The 13529-nt window shown below is 51.1% G+C and overlaps 1 protein-coding gene across 1 annotated transcript in view; it reads right to left on the bottom strand.

Moving 5' to 3' along the window:
• The window catches only part of PKP1 (plakophilin 1), a 76844-nt gene extending 63999 nt beyond the window's left edge, over positions 1-12845 (bottom strand). Inside the window, exon 1 of the mRNA XM_067531621.1 lies at positions 12636-12845. The gene's annotated coding sequence lies outside the window, so the exon portion shown is untranslated. The remainder of the gene's footprint in view (positions 1-12635) is intronic.
• Between the last annotated feature and the right edge of the window lie 684 nt (positions 12846-13529).

Raw genomic sequence — 13529 nt, forward strand, 5'->3', positions numbered from 1 at the left:
TTGTGTGGCTTAGCTCTCCACAGCAGGGAGTGGTTCTCCCAAGGTGTGCGTACAGCACCCGGCCCTACGGGACACTGATCTCCAGCGGTGCTTTGAAGTGCTACAGGAACAATAAGATCAAGATCTGCAGTGTCCAGAGAAGCTGTGCAAGCCTCGCTGAGGTGGGGCACACAGCCGCGTTTCCCAGCATGGGAGGTGCCTCTGAAGTGAAGCCCTCGGGTATAATTGCAAGCACGTGGCTCCTCACATCTGCCGACGTTTGGTTACAACGAACTTAATTACACAGACACACTCCAAATAAAACACACTAGGCACCAGGCAAACCAGCTAAAAAGCTCAAGTCGGACTAGAAGGTCCCTGTACAGCTCTCTATTTCTCTGATTCAGGCAGTCCTCACTGCAAACTGACTCAGCAGATCTGAGTTCTGTTCCCAGATTGGACGTGGCCAGCAGCTAACCGAACGTCTCATTAGGACTCAGAGCTCGACGCTAAGACTCTGATCTTCTGCAGGCAAGTCACGTGTACGGCCCAGAGACATCAGGCCTAGTGCTACTCAAGAACAGGAGAAAAGAAATACAGGAAATGGAAAACACGCAACTTGCATTGCTGCCCCGTTCCCCCTGCAGCTCCCCCTTCCCCTTGGTGGAGCATCATAGAAACCTTCTAGTTCAGGGCTGAAACACAGATCCAAGGGAGCGCACACAGCTCAGACTGTCCGAGTGGCTATGCACACCACCATAGTGCAAAAATGCTGCCCCACCTTGGGCTGTTTTTAAAACCCAGGCCACGATGTTTCTCACGTCAGTTACTAGCCGCTTTAAAACAATTCTGGGCACAAATTATATCCTGACAACCATGTAACGTTCGTACATAGCCAGACAGGTGGGGAGAAGCAGGGTTCAAATTGTCGACGCCCTATTGTTTTGAGAACTCATGTTTTGTGCCTGTACCATTCACTGTAACCTTCCCTACATGCCATAACCTCCATGCTGGGGTAAGCATCCAGGTAGTGTTGAAAGCCAGTCTATTCCCATCAAGATCAAACTACTGTAGTTATTGAAGCCCCAGATCGGCTCCTAACTCCCATTGATTTCAATGGGAGTTAGGAGCTTAAATACCTTTGAGGATGTCATACTTCAATGTAAGACATCTGAAGAGAGTTAACAGTGAGAGAGAGAGAGCCATTGAGTGTCACCAACGGTGATTGACTTTTCCCTACTGGAACAATGGGCTTTCCCCCCAGCAGGGCCATCGACTCTGAATGACTCAATGGTCAACCAAACCCCGTCCCTTGGGTCAATGGATTCTCAGTCTGGAAGGAGGAGCAGGAATTTCCCTGGCTGGGGCACAAAGTTGAAAAATGATTTTTTTTTCCCCTGGCCACCTAACCAGAAGGGACAGGGACTATTTGAAAAGTTGGGGTTTCTCTGAGCAAGGGGCCAGTCCAGCACCACAGCCAACTGAGCAGGCTGGAGAGAAGAGGGATTCTACCGCCCCTATGGCTACTGCTCAGGCGGAAGGAAGGCTCCCAAGAGACAGGAGTAGAAATCTGAGCAGTAGGCACAGCGGGTTGGAAGGAATGGTGCAGCAGGAGCAGCCCTCTGAAGGGAAGTAGCGGGGCAGAGAGGAGTGGGAGGGGTGACAATGGGATGGAAACTTTTGAAGAGGAGAGTGGCTGGAGGGTGAAGGATAAGCAGGACTGGGGTCCTCCCCTGCAAAGAAGGAAACTCCAAGTCCACACCTCCACACTCCAGGTGCCCCTGGCAATTCCACCGCATGGTTTAGGATGCTACCAGGCCCATCATCTTTATGTTCTTGTAATTCACATCCCTTGTTAAACAGGCACAGGCAGTTACACCCTATAGGTGGGAACTGCACAACCAGGCACTTGGCCCTGTTCCTGGAATACACACCCTCCATGAAGGACTCCTGGGAGCTGGCAGGGCTTTCCTTGGACCAGGACTATTCCTGGGGCCTTCCAGCAGAGCTGCTGTTCTCTCCAAGACACCAAGACCCATGCTCAGAGCCACCCATTCCTGGCCTGTACACTGGGAGAGATGCCAGTTGAGATTCATTCATTTGTAACACAACCTTCCCTTTCACGTCCGGCAATGGAAGATGTTACCCCACATCTGTCAAAACCGGGAAGGCAACGCTAATCCTCTGCGTCCAGGAGATGCACAGGCCTAGCAGGAACTGAAGGAGGAGAGTCTGGGTTTCATCAGGGACAGCTTGGGTAGCAGGAGCTGGGCAGCACTCTTTGAATATTAATAGCATCTAACTCCTAGTGCAGCAGGCTCCAGGGGACACAATCATGCTTTCAGCTTCCACCGGCAAAAAAAAAAAAAAACCTAGGGCCTGTCAGTGTGGGCTGGTGGGAATACATAGGAACACTAAGCTGCAGTGCTACTTCTCCCTTTGAGGCCACACTGCAATTGCCCCTGCTTAAGGGGCAGGTCAGGCTGTAGCTGGCTACTTGTTTATCACCTCAGCACCATCCCCTCTTCTCCCTGGAAGGTACCAGACTCTGGTCCTGCAAGAACTGGCACAGCTCACATCCAGGCAGTGGCTACGTGACTGTGTATTCCTCATATGGCCAACACTAGGATAAGTAATAAGGGCTTTTGCTTCTGATTTCAGACAATGACAATGGACCCATCCCAATGTTGTCTAGGAGAGGGCTCAGGGCTGTGTGCAACGCCAACTTTGCCAGCTATGCACAGCTGAAGGAGGGGTCATAACCCCAGGTGAGGCTCCCCCGCATGATCTACAGTCCCTTCCCTCATACCTCGCACTGAGAAGAAAGCTAGGGCCTAGAGTCCACCACCACCGCACAAACAAAACATCAGTCATTTGGCCCAAGAGCCAGGTGAGGCATCACAGCTTACTGGGTACTCCAATTCAGCATGGATGCAATCGATAAAACACAGCACAGGTACCTAGTCACCTCTTATTTTAAAGAGGAGGAGAGCATGACCACAGATCTCACGCCCAGCTCTGCTGAAAAGCAGGCTCTCCAGTCTGCTCACGGGCCTATGCAGATTAGAGAAATGTTACTTAACACTTGTGCCACAGTTGGCTTCCACAGCTCCATCCACTAAGCAAACACCACCAAGGCAGCCACAGGCTGTGTGCAAAGCCTTTCCAGAGGAACAGCTGGAAGGTGGATTTGTGAGGAGTCTCCTCTTGTTGGAAGAAGTGAGTGGTGCTATTTTGCGCTTTTCAGTTCAGCTCTGAAAGGCTAGAAGTTTACCTACCACCTGAATCACAGATGGCAGAAGAGGTCAAGTTTGCAGAGTGGGAATGAAGAAGCAGGCTAGCACTGTCAGCTGGCAGCCTTTTGGGCTACATGGCGCAATACGAACTGAAGGTGACTCAGGGAGATGCAGCACAGACCCACAGTTATTTGAGAAGAGAAGCAGTTTGTTGGGCATTAAGTGGCATCATATACACTGACCTCATCTATGCACCACTGGTACGTAGCAGAAGAACAGCAGCACACTTACGCAATCAGTGAGAAAGCCCCATTAAGACTGCTCCTGTTGTAGGCCCAAAACTTGATTCTGTTATATTGATTCTATGTGAAATACCCTTATTCTTTTGGTACGTGACAAACCACCACAGCAGTTTCTGTGAGGCTTTGCATTTTGGGTATGTAGGGTGATCTGTTCACTATTGATAAGTTTGTTTAAAACCACCATCTGTTTGTCCAAAACTAATATCTGATCATTGATTATCCTGTTTGTAAAGTTACCAAAGATCATTCCGTGAAACTGTTGTTATTGTTAAAGTACACATGTTTTAAGATCACTGCTTAAAGTAACATCAGCAAGTGTTATGAAACAGAAAGATTCAATGTGAAATGAGGATGTTTTGTCATAGTAGGAAATGTTTTAAATAAAAAGAAATGTTTTATTGTTTCTAAAGGACACGTGTGTCTTCCAGTTACAAGTTTTAAGTAAATGTTAAAAAATTAAAGTATAAATAAATAAATAAATAAAGTGATGTGTGTATGTGAGACCAAGGAGTGATGGGAAAAGGTGCCAACCTCGGATGTTCAAGGGAGTAAAAACAACAACTTGTACCCAGATGGCTGAAGACTGCCCACCCTGATGACCCTGGGATCCACCTCGAAGGACAAAAACATTGGTTATGTTTGCAAAACACGGGTGATTAAGGATCACACCAGGATGCAGATGCAGCATGGCAAAGCAGAATCCACAGAGTGGCATAAGAGCTTACCCCTATAAAAAGAGGACGAAAAGATGAGGACTTGGGGTTTGGTTCTACAATCACCCTCCAGGAGCATCAGTGCACACCGGCAGACCCCTGCTCCCTCCCTCGTGTCTTAACCACCTGGCCAGTGAATTAACGTGAGCAACTAAGACTGTTAACGATACTTCATCTTTGTAAAATCGCGTGCGTGTGGGCAATTGCTTTTTGAAATTTTTGTATTCACAATAAACGTGGCATATTGTCTTGTCCCTCTGAATAAAATCCTGCTGTTTATTTTATAAGCATAACACTGCACTACAACTGTGGAAGGCCTGATTCAATATAGAAACAGGTAGGTACTTGGCAACACCACTGCTACGAGTCCCTAGGTATGTCAGTTCTCCTCTCAGACCACTGTAATTCAGGAGCAGCCTCACTAAAGGCAACACAGGCACTACGAGATCAGAATCAAGCCCACACTAAGCATCCTGACCCTTCACTTGGCTGGACAATTGTAAGAGGTTAAGCTAAGGGCTAAAGACACAGCCAGCCAATCCCAGGCCCAGCTTGCAGCCACAGGAGTAGAGACAAAGCCAGTGGCAATCACAAGCTAGGAACTGGCTTAGAAAGGGAGAGGAATTTGCTGTATATGCAGCAGCAGCAGCTCCCACAGCACAGGACTTTAATACAGCCAAGTCAGCTGCATTCAGCTAGTGATAGTTTTCTCTTAAATGTAAAATGGAAACAGACCCACATCCATTAGATACGGCAAGTGTAGAGACATTTAACTTTTGGGTTAGACACTGCCTCTAAGGATCTGTGCATGGACAAGCCTTGCACCAGAAGTAACCTGGCATTTGCCTACACCCAGCAGGTGCACTGGCCAACGATGGTATCATGGTTACACTGGTGGAAGACTGTGTGAAGCGGGGGCGTATACACTGGCATCAGTTTAAACCTGGCTTATAAGGGCTCTGCTTGCACTTGTAAATTAATTTTTACTGACCTAGGCTAAATGGATATGGGGGACAATCCAAAATCAGAGTCTCCACACCCAGCCTGGCACCAGAACCACCGCCCATTTAGTTACTTGGGTGGCAGCGGTGTAGTCCAGTCCTAGAAGAGCAGGGCTTTAAAACTTCACCAGACTTACCCCGCTCTTGGCTTTCCTACCTTTTATCCCGTACCTGCAGAAAAGCTTCAGCAAAGAGCTCGGCTGGACTCTGCAGCGCTGGAGGATCAAAGGGTATGATCAGAGCCAGGCTGAGAAGTGGACACTGCAGAGGGGGCACCCGTTTACCTACTCAGAATTAATGTTAGGCCAGATTCCCCATTCCCTAAAGCCAGGAAAACTCCCCTTCGACTGAATGAGGGGTTTGCTTTGTTACAGACTCAAGTACTTTGCCCTTAGGCAGGGGAGCCCTGTGGCAGAATGGGTCTGATGCCAAGGCAGGCGACCCTAGCCCCAGGAGAGGGGCTTGGGGAAGGATCGACAGTTTGAATACAGCGCTCCCTGTTCTGACCCACCAGGGTTTCTTTCCCCATTCCAGCCCACAGAGCAGCCAACGTGGCCTTGAATTTGGAAGGCGTCTTTACTCTGCACTCAGCCCCCAGCTCGGTCTGCACCCACAGCGCTCAGCCATTTCAGGGAGTTTCCATTTTTACATGGAGTCATGCTAAACCACACCCGAGCAGAAAACCGGTTTAGAGCAATGCACACTCGGGACGAGGCCAAATACTGCACTGCCAACAGAGATCCACCCTGCGGAGGTTTTAGTTTGTGCCCCTTCGCTCCGTTTCCCAAACAGTTTTGGCAATTCAGCACTTGCGGCCTCCTGAAATGGCAGCCAGCTCCGTGCCAGAGACTGAAGCGCACGGCCCACAAGCCTCCAGGCCTCCACGGGGCTGAGTCACAGAAGCGATTCCTGCAGCGCAGACACGAACCAACGACAGCAGCTCCTTCCCCTACGGACAGCCACGGAGCAGCAGCTTCCCACTGGACAGGGAAAAACCTGGAGCTGCTGAATCCCACCCAGCCCTGTCATTTCCTACCTGATTCTGGAGGCGTCAGATTTTTGCACAGAATCCCCACCACCCCCACCCCAGGGGTCCTCCGGTACCCTCAGTGCAGGCCCTGCTGAGGAGGGCTGAATACAGGTGCGATCAGTACAGCTCCACGGCATGGGAGGAAGCAGCAGGCACTGCTCCAGAGGGACACTTGTAATATTTCCCCAAAATACCCCAGTGACTTGGAATCTGAGTTTCATGGGGCTCAGGCTCCCCGATCTCACTGCCCGAAGTCACTTCGGTGTCTTAATTGTGTGCTGTAGCCTGTACTCAGTGTTCTGGATGTCCCCACTCACGCCGAGCTGAAAATGCACCTTTCTCTGCCCTCCGACAGCCTGACGAGCTGCTGATCTATTTGGCCATCCCCCACCATCCCAAGCTTCCAGTGCACCACCTCCTTTTCTGCAGCTAGTGCACCGGCGAGCCAGGGGTGGCAGCAGTCCCGTCACCGCAATTCAGATTACGAGATGACGCTGGGGTGGGCTGGATCCCCTCGGGCATTATAAGAAGGTGTCTGCCACAAGTCTCGGCTGATGGCACCCTGCTTTGAAGTTGCTCAGTGAGCTTAGCAACAATAACTGGCACTGGAGCGGTTTGTTGGAAAACAGGTTCACACACCGAAAATTTTGATTTTTCACCAAAAATAAGATCCAACCCGCAAAGTAGTTTGACTGGTAAATACCGCCACCTATTCCCTCTCTCTTCTATAGGCTGCACTCCCCACACACAGCTGTGATTTACCAGACTGCATCATGGGAAACATAGTCCAAGCAGTCGGTAGAGGAAATGGGAACAGACACCTGAACTACGGCTCCCAGGAGGCAGGGCAGCACCATTTCCAAATCACCAGGATTCCGTTCACAGAATTTGCTTTTTCAGGAGGAAAAAAAAATCCCTGCAGACAGCATGCGTCACTTGGTGCTTCGCCAAGTCAAGGGGCAGAGGGCGAGCCAAGCCACTTGCCAACCTGTGGCAGAGCGCGGGACAGAACGCGCAACTCCAACGTCCCAGTTCTGTGGTTTAACAGCAAGATTATCCTGCCTCTTTTCACTCAGCACAGCATGCGCATCTGGAGGAGAAGGGGGCAATTCAGGTACATGCCTCTTCTGAGGCTCTAGAGTAGAGCTAATCCTAGCACCCAGTTGAAGTCACTTCAAACCCCTCACCAGCGGACACCCTGGGAAATACTCCCCATTTCCTTTCTGACTAACAGAAGCCTGTGTCCCAATCTTCAGCTGCAAGAGGCTCTGTGCTCAACTCCAACCCTGCCTCTTTGAGGCCCATGCATCTCCACGGGATACACCTGTAGCACCAGCTGCGAGTCCCTCTAACCATCGCCACGGGGGGGACAACCTCAAAACTGGGACGACGGTGGGATTGCACACACTGAACACACCTCCCGTCTTCACAAGCTGCCTCATGCTGACTCCGTAACCTGCTTTGCAGGCCCCTCCCCCACTTGGGAGCCTTGCTGTGTTGAGAGCTCCAGTGCACCTAGCCAGGGGGATGGCCGGGGAGGAGGAGAGAGAATAGGGGAGCAGGTGTATTTGTGTATAAGTCAGCAGGCCGGACAAGCCATTAGCTGCCCCACGGCCTTCTTTTGAGAACTTTATACGTTAAAATAAAGCTGCTCCTCTTTCGCAGAATTAGACAAAGGCAGACACAGTCGAAGCGGTCTGAATGCACTAGCGTTTCACTTGGTGAGGTCAGAGGCCAGAGAAGGCTAGCAGTCTAAGTCCAGCTTGCATAGGATGATCAGACAGCAAGTGTGAAAAAATCAGGACGGGGAGGGGGAGTAATAGGTGCCTATATAAGACAAAGCCCTGGGACATCTGGTCACCCTAATATAATCAACTCCAAACACCATGAGAAAGCTTAACATGACTGTCCATCTCTTTCCGGGTAAGGCTCAGAGCAGAAGAAGCCATGCTCTGCCAGGGATGAGCAGCCCTGACTAGCAATGCCCTCTGCCATACAGGAAAGCTCACACTATGCCAGGAGACACTGGCTCAGCCAGGACATTTCCACTGGAAACAAACAAAACAGACAAACCAAAAAGAGACAGTCCCATATCTTTGGTAGTTGAGCTGCATCCAGAGATTAGCGTCATCCCTGCATAAAAGTTTTAACACGTCTGAGATGCAAAACACTGGGCAGAATTCTACATGGGTGGCAGGAGAACAGTCTAATTGCTGCTACAGAAAATAAAATCAGAAAACCCCTAAATAAAGACGTTTACAGGCCAGCTCTCCAGACCAAGGTGCTCAGCTTCACCCACAATTAGCCTTGTTGTGCATCTTTTTGCATGAGCAAGTCACATACCTGCAGAGGCTGTGTGCGCATTTAGTCACCCTAACAGTTGCACATGTGCATACATTTGGTGGGATCAAGTTAGGTGCTTAAATTTGTACGGTTAAGACAGATATGGTCAGCTGCATTTTCCAGATCCTTCGGCCAGGCCAGGGTTGCTCAGTCTGCCATTACATGGGTACACACAGCTCCCAAGAGAGGGGCTATTAACTGGGATCCCATGTACAAGGACCTCTTGTAATTACTTTAAAGAAAACCAAAGCAAACCACAGCCATGTCCAAGCAAAGCAGATGCCACCAGCCCAGTAACCCATTCCCCCTACCCCAGCTGCTTGTTCCAAGGGTCACTTCGCAGTTTTCCGTCTAGGCGCACAGCATCCAAGAGACCCTCACGCTGGACAGCCTCTGGCAGCCCATGTCGGCGAGATGCATTTTGAAGCCAGAGTCTGTGACACATCCACAGCCCTCACAGAGATGCCCACGGAGCCGCGAGCACTCTGCCCTAGCAGAATCGCAGGCTGGGTCACAACATGGCGCGGGACACCCACAGCCATGCTCCATCTCTGCTCCATCTCAGCGGAGGGCAACAAAAATGATTAGGGGGTTGGAGCACAGGACTTATGAGGAGAGGCTGAGGGAACTGGGCTTGTTTAGTCTGCAAAAGAGAAGAATGAGGGGGGATTTGATAGCGGCCTTTAACTACCTGAAAGGGGGTTCCAGGGAAGATGGGGCTAGGCTGTTCTCGGTGGTGGCAGATGACAGAACAAGGAGCAACGGTCTTAAGTTGCAGTTGGGGAGGTCTAGGTTGGACATTAGGAAAAAGTTTTTCACTAGGAGGGTGGTGAAGCACTGGAATGGGTTACCTAGAGAGGTGGTGGAATCTCCATCTTTAGAGGTTTTTAAGCTGAGGCTTGACAAAGCCCTGGCTGGGATGATATAGCTGAAGTTAGTCCTGCTTTGAGCAGGGGGTTGGACTAGATGACCTCCTGAGGTCCCTTCCAACTCTAATATTCTATGATTCTATGATCTCATAGTGGGTCTTCAAGAGACCTGCTGGGGGCAGAGGAGAGAGAAAGGACGCAAAAGGTTCGTATCCTTTCCCTTCCTTGAGGGCATCAAGCCATTCTCCCCACTGACCCCACACACTGTCCCACTGCACACTCCATTTCTGTATAGCCTCCTCCATTACCATGAGAGAGGCAACCTATAACTGCAGAGCCAGAGTTCGGTAGCTCAGCGACCAAGCTATTGACACCATCACAGCTGTACCATGCCCAGGAGAAAGGTGTATCTGAGATATGCCAGCCCTGTAGCTTTAAATTCCCACGGGTCCTCCATGAAAGGAATCCCTATTAGTCACTGGTATACCCCGAGGGGGGGGGAGGGGGGCGAGGAAGAAAGAACTGTAGGGTAGCAGGACTGTCTCATGCCCCCTGGCACACAGATTACAAAGCACAGTGCACTCCCCCATCAGGGGACACCCCATTTTTACAGGGCCTGGAGATGGCCACTGCACAGATGGTAGTCAATTTCAGTGCCCTCCAGAGTGTCATGGGGAGCCTGGAAGGTGAAGGACAATCTGGCAGAAATCTACCATGAGATTGCAGAGACTAGGGTTTTAATACCACAAGGGGCCCAATGCGGACAGCCCCAAGCAGAGACCCGGTATCACAGCTCAAGATCAAGGGAATGCTTGGCAAATCACAGGGCAAGGAACATGCAATTGCTAGAGATGAACGCTCGGTTCTCCAGGAAAAGCGATTAGTGCCACGGCAACTAGAAAGGCTCCTAATCAATGCACAGTGACATGCGGCACATCATCATCGAATAATATTCCACAGGGAAGGGGGACTAAAGCCGCAGCGAACTATACTAGACAGGATAGAGTTGAGATCCCAAAGAAGCAACCCAGGAAGCATGGGGACAAGTTTAAGAAGCCTAAAGCAATTCAAATCTTCTGTAACCGGGGGGTCTGGAGTCACAAGCTCTGGCTGGATCTGAATGGAGCCTCAATCCCAGAGCCCAAGACACAGGTGCCATGGCCACCTCCCCATTGCTCTAGTGCGACGCGAAGTCCTAGTGACTCTGTGGTTCAGATCTAATCTAATTCCCTGGCTGGGTGCCCGGGAGAAGAACATTCAGCCCTGAGCAGGCTGGGAAGGCAGGCAGATGGCAGCTCCGCAGGCAGCCACGTCAAGCTCTCTTCAGGTGAAAGGAAGAGCGAGGAAGCCCATAAAGCAAGGAAGCTCTGGGCTCGGAGGACAGCCAGGCCTCAGCAGGGCAGAAGCCTGTTTCTGCTCACCCTGATGTGCTTTCCCCTTTGAGAGTGAAGAGCAAAAACACTTCCAAGGCACTTCCCAGAGGCTCTGTGTTCGAGTGGAACACCCCCATGCACAGAAAACCCCTCACCCCTGCCAGTTATCTGGGGAAGCCCATTAAGGATTCACTCAATCAAGGTGCTTCCACCCCTCGTCAGGGTTTCGAGGGGCTGAGATCGGATCTGATTTGGTAAAGAAACCAGGGTGCTGCTTTACCATGAGAATTGCTTTGGGGACTCGTGGTCCCACAGCACCTCCCTGTGGATATTACTAGCTGAGAGTCAGGGAGTTACATGGGCTGTTCCTGAGTCACTAATGCAGTCCTGACCAATCCATAAAGGGAGATTTAAAGAGACAAGACATCACTCCTAGGATAAGAAGCCAAAATAGCAATGTCTACCAGTACGTTATACTTACGGCCCTACCAAATTCACCGCTGTGAAAAACAGGTCATGGACCATGAAATCTGGCTATTGTAGGGGGGTCACGGTATTGCCACCCTTACTTCTGCACTGCCTTGAGCTGAGGGGCCAGAGAGCTACAGCTACTGGCTAAGCACCCAGCTCTGAAGACAGCACCACCAGCAGCCTCAGCACAGACATAAGGATGACAATACTGCGACTCCTTTACAATAACCTTACAACCCCAGACTCCTCACCCCAATGCATCTCAACCTGGAGATGGTAAACCAGGCTACGACTTGCAACAAACAGACCGGCAACCAGGCCGGAGTTGGTTTGTGCATGCCACTAAAGTCACCCAGTGAGGACTGGGATGCAGAGATTGAAGCCATTTACACCCGGATATGGAAGTCAGCTCTATGTCCTGCAGACAGGGCAACAGAAGAAGCCGTCCTAATGTCTCAGCTCACACAATCTGTATTCCCACCTCACTCCTAAGGAGTGCTCCACAGATAGCTACAATTTGATAAACCATGGCCTGAACTTCTGGGATTTTGGGGGGGAAGGGAGGAGTCGGGTATGGAGGAGGGGGAGGAAGTTGGGGATTCCAGTTGTGTTTAAATGTTCATAGTTCTCAAGTGTGGCCCTGATTCTGGAGCAAAACAACAGTGCTACTTTCTTTCACAAGACTCCCTCCCTTACCCTGCACACAGCTGGGGGAGGCAGAGGCCTGGCTAGAGAGGCTGCTCCTTACTTCTCTGCCCAGGGGATGTAATCAGGAGATCCAGGCTGGAGGAAGACAGTGATTTAGAAGTTAACAGACCCAGAGAGCAGGGAGGGCACACAAAGGGCTCAGAGGTGAAGAATGCAAACTACAGCTGGGGAGAGAGAACTCCATGGAAACCCCCCTGGGCCAGCAAGGAGTTAATGGATATCTACAGCCTGAGAAGACTTTTTGTGGGGTTGTAGGGAAACTTCCTGGCCCCGCCCAGCCAATAAGCTTGTTCTCTGCCCCCCTTGTACACCCATCTCCTCTATATCATCGCTCACCGAGGAGCAGTGCAGTGCAATCTACCCTCAGCTGCTCTCCACAATGCGCATGAGAACTGAAGACCCCTACAACATAAGCCCCACACAAGATACTCTACTATAAACGCCCCCCAGCCCATTTCCCCCCAGCCTTGCAGCCCAATGCACGTAGACAACAGCTCCCTGCTCCCAAATCAGTCAGCCTGAGCCACTCCGTCCCAAGAGATCAATGCCCCCCGGCCAGACCTGCAGACTCGGGCCCAACCCCGTAAACTGCGCCCCAGAACACCCCTACCTGCTCGCTCGTGCTCTGCACCAGCTCCACCAGGCGGCCCCGCAGCGTCTCTAAGGTCTCAGAGCTGCTCCGCAGTCTCCAGCTGGTGCACGAGCAGCTGGTCAGGCGACGGCCACCCCCAGCAGCAGCTGCAGAGCTCGGCACCTCTAACCAGGTTTCCCTGTGTCTGGGGCCCGCGCCCGTCCTCTCTTCCGTCCGGCCCGGAGCCACGAGAGCCCCCGCGTTGTTCCCATTTTGCCCTTTGACAATCATGCTGCCCTCGTGCAAGCTGTGCAATTAACCCAGCCGGGACAGGGCACGCAACTGGTGCAGTGAATACAGCCGGTGCGGGGCACGCGATAAATGCAATTAGCGGTTGCAAAGCGCGCAAGTTTTGGAAGAAGTGCAATGCATGCGAATGCAGTTAATGCAACAGCGTGCATTGCCTCCCGCTACTACAATCACTACCACAGTTGGCTGCCATGCTGGCAGCTACTCCAATAGCCCCAGTCAGTGGGTGCAATAATGCACTTGATACAATCGGTGCATTGCCTGCAACTATTGAAATAAGTGCAACCGGTGCAATGCATGCAAATACGGCATTGCAATAAATTCCTCGATCCTTTGGGGAACTTAACGCAGTCCCCAAACAGCCGCTTTAACCACTTTGATTGCCTCCTTCAGCTAACTAAACTTGAAGCTGAAAGCCAACCCTTTTTCCTGCTTTTCCAAAGAAAAGAAGAATAGGGAAGGTGGAAGACAGGGATTGTGATGGGCTCCAAGGTAGAACCCTGAGCCAATGAGAAACATTGAAAGCCTAGCAGTGGAGCTGGGAGGACAGGTAAACTGAGACCAGCCATTGGCAGGGGGTCATAGGGATAAGGGGTGGAAGGGGAAAGTGCGCCATGTACGGTA

Source organism: Emydura macquarii, unplaced genomic scaffold, assembly GCF_026122565.2.
Source record: "Emydura macquarii macquarii isolate MOO-44397 ecotype Brisbane River unplaced genomic scaffold, CSIRO-AGI_Emac_v2 contig_3220, whole genome shotgun sequence".
In the NCBI taxonomy this organism is placed as follows: Eukaryota; Metazoa; Chordata; order Testudines; family Chelidae; genus Emydura; species Emydura macquarii.